Raw genomic sequence first — 10833 nt, 5'->3', positions numbered from 1 at the left:
CATTCCAGGATGTCTGGCTCTAGGTGAGTGATCACACCATCATGTTTATCTGGGTCATGAAGATCTTTTTTGTACAGTTCTTCTGTGTATTTTTGCCACCTCTTAATATCTTCTGCTTCTGTTAGTTCCATAGCATTTCTGTCCTTTATCAAGCCCATCTTTGCATGAAATGTTCCCTTGGTATCTCTAATTTTCTTGAAGAGATCTCTAGTCCTTCCCATTCTGTTGTTTTCCTCTATTTCTTTGCATTCATAGCTGAGAAAGACTTTCTTATCTCTCCTTGCTGTCCTTTGGAACTCTGCATTCAGATGCTTATATCTTTCCTTTTCTCCTTTGTTTTTCACTCTCTTCTTTTCACAGCTATTTGTAAGCCCTCCCCAGACAGCCATTTTGCCTTTTTGCATTTCTTTTCCATGAGGATTGTCTTGATTCCTGTCTCCTGTACAATGTCACGAACCTCAGTCCATAGTTCATCAGGCACTCTATCTATCAGATCTAGTCCCTTAAATCTATTTCTCACTTCCAGTGTATAATCATAAGGGATTTGATTTAGGTCATACCTGAATGGTCTGGTGGTTTTCCCTACTTTCTTCAATTTAAGTCTGAATTTGGCAATAAGGAGTTCATGATCTGAGCCACAGTCAGCTCCCGGTCTTGTTTTTGCTGACTGTATAGAGCCTCTCCATCTTTGGCTGCAAAGAATATAATTAGTCTGATTTCAGTGTTGACCATTTGGTGATGTCCATGTGTAGAGTCTTCTCTTGTGTTGTTGGAAGAGGGTGTTTGCTATGACCAGTGCATTCTCTTGGCAAAACTCTATTAAATAGCCTTTGTCCTGCTTCATTCCGTACTCCAAGTCCAAATTTGCCTGTTACTCTAGGTGTTTCCTGACTTCCTACTTTTGCATTCCAGTCCCCTATAATGAAAAGGACATCTTTTTTGGGTGTTAGTTCTAGAAGGTCTTGTAGGTCTTCATAGAACCATTCAACTTCAGCTTCTTCAGCGTTACTGGTTGGGGCATAGACTTGGATTACTGTAATACTGAATGGTTAGCATTGGAAATGAACAGAGATCATTCTGTCGTTTTTGAGATTGCATCCAAGTACTGCATTTCGGACTCTTGTTGACCATGATGGCTGCTACTCCATTTCTTCTAAGGGATTCCTGCCCGCAGTAGTAGATGTAATGGTTGTCTGAGTTAAATTCACCCATTCCAGTCCATTTTAGTTTCCTGATTCCTAGAATGTTGACTTTCACTCTTGCCGTCTCCTGTTTAACCACTTCCAATTTGCCTTGATTCTGGAGAATCCCAGGGACGGGGGAGCCTAGTGGGCTGCTGTCTATGGGGTCGCACAGAGTTGGACATGACTGAAGTGACTTAGTAGCAGCAGCAGCATGGATCTAACATTCCAGGTTCCTATGCAGTAGTGCTCTTTACAGCATCGGACCTCGCTTCTATCACCAGTCACATCCACACCTGGGTATTGTTTTTGCTTTGGCTCCATCCCTTCATTTTTCATGGAGTTATTTCTCCATTGATCTCCAGTAGCATATTGGGCACCTACTGACCTGGGGAGTTCCTCTTTCAGTATCCTATCATTTCGCCTTTTCATACTGTTCATGGGGTTCTCAAAGCAAGAATACTGAAGTGGTTTGCCATTCCCTTCTCCAGTGGACCACATTCTGTCAGATGCATTGCAAGTTGGTTATTAGATGTGACAGTTTCAGAGTGATCCACCATTTGGATGTTTAAGCATTCTCAGTATCCCCTGGGTTTCTTTGTGACTGCTCAATAATTAAATATTAACTCATCACTTTAATTTTTTTTGCCCTTTTAAAAACAATAACAGAGTCTATAGCAATTGAGCAGTTCAGTCGTATTTTAGGTAAAGGACGGATTATTCTAACTCCTTATCATCAGCTTGTCTTTGGATGTTCCCTGGAGTCCCATGCAGTGATAAAAACTGTTTATCTCGCTCGCTCCTGTTTGTGAGATATGACTTCCTTAGCCTGCATATGGTATGTGAGATAAAGGCACATGGAAATGTGTGTTTCGACGCGTAAGTGTAAACTGGTCAGTCTTGGGTGGGCTCATGTGTTGGCCAGAATTCAAGATCGATTCTTTTAAACTCCAGTTTTGCCCCTGCTCTGAGGTGGCAGGTGAGCAGGATAATGGAAGTTTGTGGCTGGAAGGGTCAGGTCATCTGACTTACTCTGTCAAGCTGAGGAATTTGGGCCCCGGTGAGGACTTGCCCAAGATCGCCTAGAGCAGTGAGCTGGAGGCCCACGGAAATCTCAGCTTCCTAGTTTCGTGATAGCCGTTTGCCAGTCAGGATCAATCATTCAGGCACCAGTGTAACCTTGATTTAAAAAATGCTGACCTGAAGATGCGTCATTCATTTACAATGAATGTTTTAATGAAGAGGACAGAGCGCAGGAGAGGACTCATCGTTGATACTGGGGAGCGGCCTCTCCTAACGGCTCACCTCCCCTACCTGGATGGTTCTGGGGTTTGGGTGCAGGTGGGCAGGGTGTAGAGAGACAGCGGCCCCTCAAGTGTGTCTGTGCATGGGGTTAATTCCTACACTAGCCCTTGAGGCAAATGGCCAGCAAAGTTAAGGCTTCTTCTGAAAATCCTTTAGGAATAGACTGGCTCACAGGCTCTCAGTCAAGACAAACAGGCTCAGTTTCCCCTGGCATTGGCTGCTTCTTCCTTTAAGCACTAGATGAAGTCCCTGGGTTGCACTCAGTGGGGCATGGTGTACCCCAAACACATATTTCAGACAGTGAACCGTGAGATGTTCCCCCATGGAGGCCTCGGGGGTCTGACCCTGAGGAACAAGGAACAGCAGCCTCAGGTCCTAGAGAGGCAGCAGCATCTACAGGCAACAAAGATGGAAAACTATTTAAAGGTCTTTAACTAAATCATACAATTGACTCTGACTCATTTGAAAGCATATTTGCCCATGTGATGCCACCGTAGACTATCATTTTGTGGAAACCAATACATTCCAATATGACAGTCACAGAAATTAAATTGTCCCACTCTTTAATACATTTCTTCCTCTCTCCTCTCATGTCCTCCCTTTCCCCTCTTCACTTTTTGTCTCCAAACTTAGCTTCCCTCCCTGACCTTCCGCATCCCCCGCCCCGGTAGAATTCTTTTAACTCTCTCTCCCCTGAAAATTAGAAAAGACCCTGAGGCTGGGAAAGACTGAAGGCACGGGGAGAGGGGGACAACAGAGGATGAAATGGCTGGATGGCATCACTGATTTGACCGACAAGAGTTTGAGCAAGTTCCAGGAGTTGGTAATGGACGGGGAAGCCTGGAGTGCTGCAGTCCATGGCGTTGCAAACAGTCAGACACGACTGAGGGACTGAACAACAAAACCACTAAAAATGGTATTCATTTTCTATATCCCTCTTCTTTTCCTTATCTCTCTGCTCCTCCAAACTTATTAGTTACAGCTTATCTTTTAGATGTAAGGATAAGGTTCTTTTTTTTCAATTAAAATTTTTAAATGTGCTTAATTTATGTCTTTTTAGGCAAAAGAATATTGGGTGAATGCCCTCTCCTTTATTTTTCCCTTTCTTCAGTATGCTAATTTCCCAGCTGCTCATTTACTGGCTGTGTGACAGGACACAATTTTCTTAACCTGCTTTAACCTATTTCCTCTTGTGGGAAGTAGGGATAATAATACCACTTTCTGGACAGAGTTGTTTTTAAGAAGTTCATCGTTCAGCAGATGTTTAATGAATAGTTAGGCATGAGATGATCAGTGTTTTGATTTACTACTTGTATTTTAAATAACACGCAAATATCTGCTGCCTAATGATAAAGAATATTTTTATTGTTCATTTAAATTTCACTTTGTTTCATTCCCACAGTATATGTGAATAAGGTTTGGCTAAGAAAGCTATTTTAAATAAATAGATTGCCTCATGGCTTTTAGTTTTTAATGGATTTTATGTTTTGGAGTGTTTTAGGTTCAGAGAAACATTGAGAGAAAGTACGGTGATTTCCTATATGCCCCCTTCTCCCCGTGATACACATTCTCTCCCACCTTCAACATCCAGCTCCAGGATGGTATCTTTGTTACAACTGATGGACCCACATTGACCTTTTATTTTTTTTTAACTAGAATACTTCTAAGTATAGATTGTTTCTTAAGGTAGTCATTTCTGTGTTCATTGAGGCATCCTAAAGCCTCCCTCATCCAGCATTTAAGGGAAGGGTAGCGGGTCAATGGGGCCCAGCTGCACACCAACCTTTTATTATCTATTCAAGATGCAGGAGCTTCTTGGAATTGGATGGATGGTAAGAATAGTACAACCAGTGTATCCTGTCTGACTGCCCCCTTTCTTTTCTCTTCTACTTCGCAAGGTTCTTTAAGGGCCTTGAAATGCAGAAACGCAGCCCAAACCCAACAATGGGTGGGAGACAAAGCCAGCTTCAGAGATGCCAGTGTGTAACGCCGAGGGGGCGCGGGCAGAATCCGCCAACAAATAATAACACCAGAGGCCATTCAGACTGAGTTCCGCGTGGGAATGGTGAATGGGTAAGGAGCGTCCCTCTCTTCATTCTGCCTGAGAGCACAAAGCCAACCAGGCTGGCTGGGGAGCATCCCGGCCTCCCATTACTGTTTCCTCAACCAGGCTACGCACTCCGCTCCCCTTGCCAGCCTGTGCGGACATGCTTGGAAAACCAGGCAGGAAGATCTGGCTAGACATTAACTTTCACATTAAACTCTGCCCAAATTAAAAAGGGGACATGTGGCCCTGTGTCTAGACGGTTAGCATATTTGATGCTGACATTTTTTTGCAGTCACCATGTTTTAGAAGTGATAAGTTCTCCCCAAACCAATGGACATCTTAAAAATTAATAGAAGTGGAATTTGAACCTGAGATGTGAAAATGACTCAAGAACAAGGTCCCAAGAGCCTCCTGATTATCTTTGTTGATTTACTAAAAGAGGGAGACAAACATCATACAAGTGAGGGATAAAGAGAATATCTTCATATTTTCCTAAAGCTTTCCATCTTCATGTCCGAAGTCGCTCAGTCGTGTCTGACTCTTTGTGACCCCCATGGACTGTCCATGGCATTCTCTAGGCCAGAATACTGGAGTGGGTAGCCTTTCCTTTCTCCAGGGGATCTTCCCAACCCAGGGATCGAACCCAGGTCTCCCACATTGCAGGCAGATTCTTTACCAACTGAGCCACAAGGGAAGCCCAAGAATACTGGAGTGGGTAGCCTATCCCTTCTCCAGTGGATCTTCACAACCCAGGAATTGAACTGGGGTCTCTTACATTGCAGACTCTTTACCAACTGAGCTATCAGGGAAGCCCTCTTAATGCCTATTGTCAAATATTATAGTTGTCAAGAAATGCATTACAAATTCATTTTTAAAGTGATCAGAAGTTAGGAAGCAATTCTCTTGGAGAGGACTGAATGGTTTCTGGAGATGTTCAAAAAGAGGCTGACAAGTACAGTGTTGTGGAAGGCCTGGTGTTGGTCTGGATTCAGCTGGCATAGTAAAACCCTGGGGGAATATACTTCACCCTCTCACTTTCACTTAGACAAATTGGATGTCTGATTTACAGGCTGGGGGTGGGGAATCCCCTCCACTCTTGGCCTAAGTTATGGCGCCTAATCAACCGGCTCATTTAACCATAAATGTGAAAGCTTTGACTGAAAACCTGATATAAATGTAGGCTACTAAACTTTCCCTTATGATTATACAGTGGAAGTGAGAAATAGATTTAAGGGCCTAGATCTGATAGATAGAGTGCCTGACGAACTATGGAATGAGGTTCGTGACATTGTACAGGAGACAGGGATCAAGACCATCCCCATGGAAAAGAAATGCAAAAAAGCAAAATGGCTGTCTGGGGAGGCCTTACAAATAGCTGTGAAAAGAAGAGAGGTGAAAAGCAAAGGAGAAAGGAAAGATATAAGCATCTGAATGCAGAGTTCCAGAGAATAGCAAGAAGAGATAAGAAAGCCTTCTTCAGTGATCAATGCAAAGAAATAGAGGAAAACAACAGAATGGGAAAGACTAGGGATCTCTTCAAGAAAATTAGAGATACCAAGGGAATACTTCATGCAAAGATGGGCTCTATAAAGGACAGAAATGGTATGGAACTAACAGAAGCAGAAGATATTAAGAAGAGGTGGCAAAAATACACAGAAGAACTGTACAAAAAAGATCTTCATGACCCAGATAAACATGATGGTGTGATCACTCACCTAGAGCCAGACATCCTGGAATGTGAAGTCAAGTGGGCCTTAGAAAGGATCACTACAAACAAAGCTAGTGGAGGTGATGGAATTCCAGTTGAGCTATTTCAAATCCTGAAAGATGATGCTGTGAAAGTGCTGCACTCAATATGCCAGCAAATTTGGAAAACTCAGCAGTGGCCACAGGACGGGAAAAGGTCAGTTTTCATTCCAATTCCAAAGAAAGGCAATGCCAAAGAATGCTAAAACTACTACACAATTGCACTCATCTCACACACTAGTAAAGTAATACTCAAAATTCTTCAAACCAGGCTTCAGCAATATGTGAACTGTGAACTTCCAGATAGTCAAGCTGGTTTTAGAAAAGGCAGAGGAACCAAAGATCAAATTGCCAACATCCACTGGATCATGGAAAAAGCAAGAGAGTTCCAGAAAAACATCAATTTCTTCTTTATTGACTATGCCAAAGCCTTTGACGGTGCGGATCACAATAAACTATGGAAAATTCTGAAAGAGATGGGAATACCAGACCACCTGACCTGCCTCTTGAGAAACCTGTATGCAGGTCAGGAAGCAACAGTTAGAACTGGACATGGAACAACAGACTGGTTCCAAATAGGAAAAGGAGTACGTCAAGGCTGGATATTGTCACCCTGCTTATTTAACTTCTATGCAGAGTACATCATGAGAAACGCTGGGCTGGAAGAAACACAAGCTGGAATCAAGATTGCCGGGAGAAATATCAATAACCTCAGATATGCAGATGACACCACCCTTATGGCAGAAAGTGAAGAGGAACTCAAAAGCCTCTTGATGAAAGTGAAAGAGGAGAGTGAAAAAGTTGGCTTAAAGCTTAACATTCAGAAAATGAAGATCATGGCATCCGGTCCCATCATTTCATGGGAAATAGATGGGGAAACGGTGGAAACAGTGTCAGACTTTATTTTTTTGGGCTCCAAAATCATTGCAGATGGTGACTGCAGCCATGAAATTAAAAGACGCTTACTCCTTGGAAGAAAAGTTATGACCAACCTAGATAGCATATTCAAAAGCAGAGACATTACTCTGCCGACCAAGGTCCGTCTCGTCAAGGCTATGGTTTTTCCTGTGGTCATGTATGGATGTGAGAGTTGGACTGTGAAGAAAGCTGAGCACCAAAGAATCGATGCGTTTGAACTGTGGTGTTGGAGAAGACTCTTGAGAGTCCCTTGGACTGCAGGGAGATCCAACGAGTCCATTCTGAAGGAGATCAGCCCTGGGATTTCTTTGTAAGGAATGATGCTAAAGCTGAAACTCCCATACTTTGGCCACCTCACGCGAAGAGTTGACTCATTGGAAAAGACCCTGATGCTGGGGGGGATTGGGGGCAGGAGGAGAAGGGGATAACAGAGGATGAGATGGCTGGATGGCATCACTGACTTGATGGACGTGAATCTGAATGAACTCGGGGAGTTGGTGATGGACAGGGAGGCCTGGCGTGCTGCGATTCTTGGGGTCGCAAAGAGTCGGACACGACTGAGCGCCTGAACTGAACTGAACTGAACTGAAACTTTCTTGAGGCTATAAGAGCTCATCCTCTGTCCAGCTGTTGCATTCAGGGAAACAGTCTTTTAATGAACCTCACTTCACACTTGCACAGACTAGATCAGCTTGGCTGGAGGTGGCAGGAAGCTCCCTGTGCAGGTTTCCTGCCCAAGGCTGGGTGGGGCGGGTGGGGCTTTGGGGATGGGGTCTGCGTGAGCACAGCCCAGCGCCTCCTCAGAAAACCTTTCCCGTCTGTGACAGCCAGCACCTGCCAATTCCCCATCAGCTTTCTCCTGTAATATTTTCTCTGTTCTTCACTGCTGCAGCAAACGGCTGTAAAACGTTAAGTATCCACACCCTCAATCCCATCCTTCCTGCCCCTTCCCTGGTTTATTTTTTCCTTCCTTAGCTACCAACCAACAGACTATTTGATTTTGTTTACACATTTTGTTTGTTGTCTCTCCCGCTGGAAGTCAGCTTCTTGAGGTCAGGGCTTTTCCTTTGCGTTTACTGTCTTATCTCCATCACCTAAAACAGTGCCTGGCACATAATAGCTGCTCAGTAAACATCTGTGGCCTGAAAAGAATAGCGGCAGGCCCTACCGTTCAGGCCCTCTTCGTAGCTGTTAGGATACTGGCTCAGAATGGTTCGCTGGTTTCATGGCAGAGCGAAGGCGGAAGGCGGTGGCGTCACAGGGCAGGCTCCCTGGGCGTGCGCTGTGCCGTCGCAGGGACCCGTGTTCAGAAGGGGCCTCTGCTTTGACGCTCTTCCGTCACCGTTCTCAAAATCGCTAATAATTTTTTTCTTTGAACGTCTGCTTTGTAAGGAAGTCCAAAGGGAGCACGGAGCGCGCCCGTGCACTGCGAGAGCCTGTCGCACGTTTCCGCAGGGTCCCGGGCGCCTGTGGACCGGCGCGCCACGCATGCACGCTGGGTGAGAGGCGAGCCACGGCGGGGTGAGCGTGACCCATCTCTGCCGGGGTCTGCAGAGGCTCCCACCTCCTGAGAAGCCGTCTGCATCAGAACCTGCTTGGAAAGCAGAAAGAGGGCAAGGAACACGCTGGTTATCCTGTCTCAGTCCTGTTTGTCTCCTGGTGAGCCGACTGCTTTCTCTGACAACGACACTGTGGAAGGAAATGGAGACAGAACCCTCCATGCCACCGCTCCTTACTTGTCAGTCAGATGACGGTGGCCGGGCTGGCACTCTGCTCTGTATTAAAGAAGGAAAATTAAGATTAGTTGGGTGAGTGACCTGCAGCATTGCCGCGGTTCTGTGATGAACACCAGACCTATGCCGGTACCAACTCGGAAATGGGGGTTTTGTCCAAGGCGCCTGTGTTTGCATTTAAAACAGGCTTTGCACACTGTAAACAGTAAAATTCATGCTGATACTTTAAAAGTTTACCTTATCTTTTCTGATAACATTAACTAGCAAATAAAACATCCAGGGAAGAAAGGAAAAAGCTTTATATTTTAGTACATTTAATGACACTTTCTCTTGCTATTTGAACAAGCACAGTTCAGTTTAGTCACTCAGTCGTGCCTGACTCTTTGTGACTCCATGAACCACAGCACGCCAGGCCTCCCTGTCCATCATCAACTCCCCTAGTTTACCCAAACTCAAGTCCATTCAGTTGGTGATGCCATCCAACCATCTCATCTTCTGTCATCCCCTTCTCCTCCTGCGCTCAATCTTTCCCAGTATCGGGGTCTTTTCAAATGTCAGTTCTTCACATGAGGTGGCCAAAGTATTGGAGTTTCAGCTTCAACATCAGTCCTTCCAGTGAACACCCAGGACTGATCTCCTTTAGGATGGACTGGTTAGATCTCCTTGCAGTCCAAGGGACTCTCAAGAGTCTTCTCCAACACCACAGTTCAAAAGCATCAATTCTTTGGTGCTGAACATGGGAACCCACAAGTGGGTCCCACAAATGAATTAGCCAGACCTGTTTGTCATGGCTATGGTTGAGTAATCCAGTCCAGTCTACCAAATTCTGGGGTCTTGTTTCTTAAATAATTATTTAAGTATTGTTGCCACTGCTGTTGATTGCTGTGCTGTGCTGTGCTGTGCCTAGTCGCTTAGTGTGTGAGACTTTGCAGCCTCATGGTCTGCAGCCTGCCAGGCTCCTCTGTCCATGGATTTCCCAAGCAAGAATACCAGAGTGGGTTGCCATTTCCTTCTCCAGGGTGTCTTCCTGAGCCAGGGATCGAACCCAAGTCTCCTGCTTTAGCACTGAGCAACCTGAGAAGCAGGAAGCCAAACTTACCAGCAGATTGTGTTCCACCTTTTGTTGTTGTTGTTGGTTAGTGGCTTGTTGAGGTCCTTTAATGGACTGGAACCTGGTGGTCCAGAGTCGACCGATAAGAAAGTAAAGGAGAGAGAAAGAGGCTGATATCCCTTGGTTTACGCAGAAAGCCAATAAAGTCCCTGACTCGGGGCTTGCTCTGTTCACGGAGGCCTCAGGCACCCTCTCAATGGGGTGAAGGTGCAGAGCGCCTGAGAGGGTCTTAGAAGCCCGGGCAAGAAAGTGAACTCAGAGAGCCTCTGCGCTCCAAAGAAATAGCCTGAGAGAGCGAGGGAGAGAGAGAGAGAGAAAGCAAGACACGGGGACCAAAGCTCTGATGGAGCAAAAAGGTGTTTTATTTAACATTGTGTAGGTATTTATATTGTCTTACAAGATAGCTATTTTCAGCAGAGATAAAATCAAAACTTACAAGGAAACATGAGGTCATCCATATGAAAGAGAGAGGGTTGTAAATAGTCACTTTTACCATATGGTTCATAAAAAGGAAGAGGGTACTTATCACCGTATAGAAAAACTAGTGAAGGAAATGCCTGGATTCCTCAGCCCCCAGGAGAGGCTTGCCTCTCCTCTTAATTCCTGAATATTCAGGAATTAATAAGGAACAGAGAATTCCTGACAGACCCAAAACAGCACACAGGAAGCCTCCTGTTAACCGCTTCCTGACAGTGGCTAAGATGTGTTTGACTCTTTTGGGACTCCATAGACTGTAGTCTGCCAGACCTCTCTGTCCATGGGATTTTCCAGTCAAGAATCCACCTTCTTTTA

At 45.0% G+C, this 10833-nt stretch overlaps 1 long non-coding RNA gene across 1 annotated transcript; it reads left to right on the top strand.

Annotated features, from left to right (window-relative positions):
* Positions 1-911: 911 nt before the first annotated feature.
* LOC138445965 (uncharacterized) lies at positions 912-9161 on the top strand. The gene is made up of 3 exons (XR_011259069.1): positions 912-3402; positions 4385-4559; positions 8590-9161. It is a non-coding gene; the product is annotated as an uncharacterized lncRNA (long non-coding RNA).
* Positions 9162-10833: the final 1672 nt, after the last annotated feature.

The sequence above is a fragment of the Ovis canadensis genome, chromosome 9 (assembly GCF_042477335.2).
Source record: "Ovis canadensis isolate MfBH-ARS-UI-01 breed Bighorn chromosome 9, ARS-UI_OviCan_v2, whole genome shotgun sequence".
Lineage (NCBI taxonomy): Eukaryota > Metazoa > Chordata > Mammalia > Artiodactyla > Bovidae > Ovis > Ovis canadensis.
This window is presented reverse-complemented; position numbering and strand designations above follow the sequence as displayed.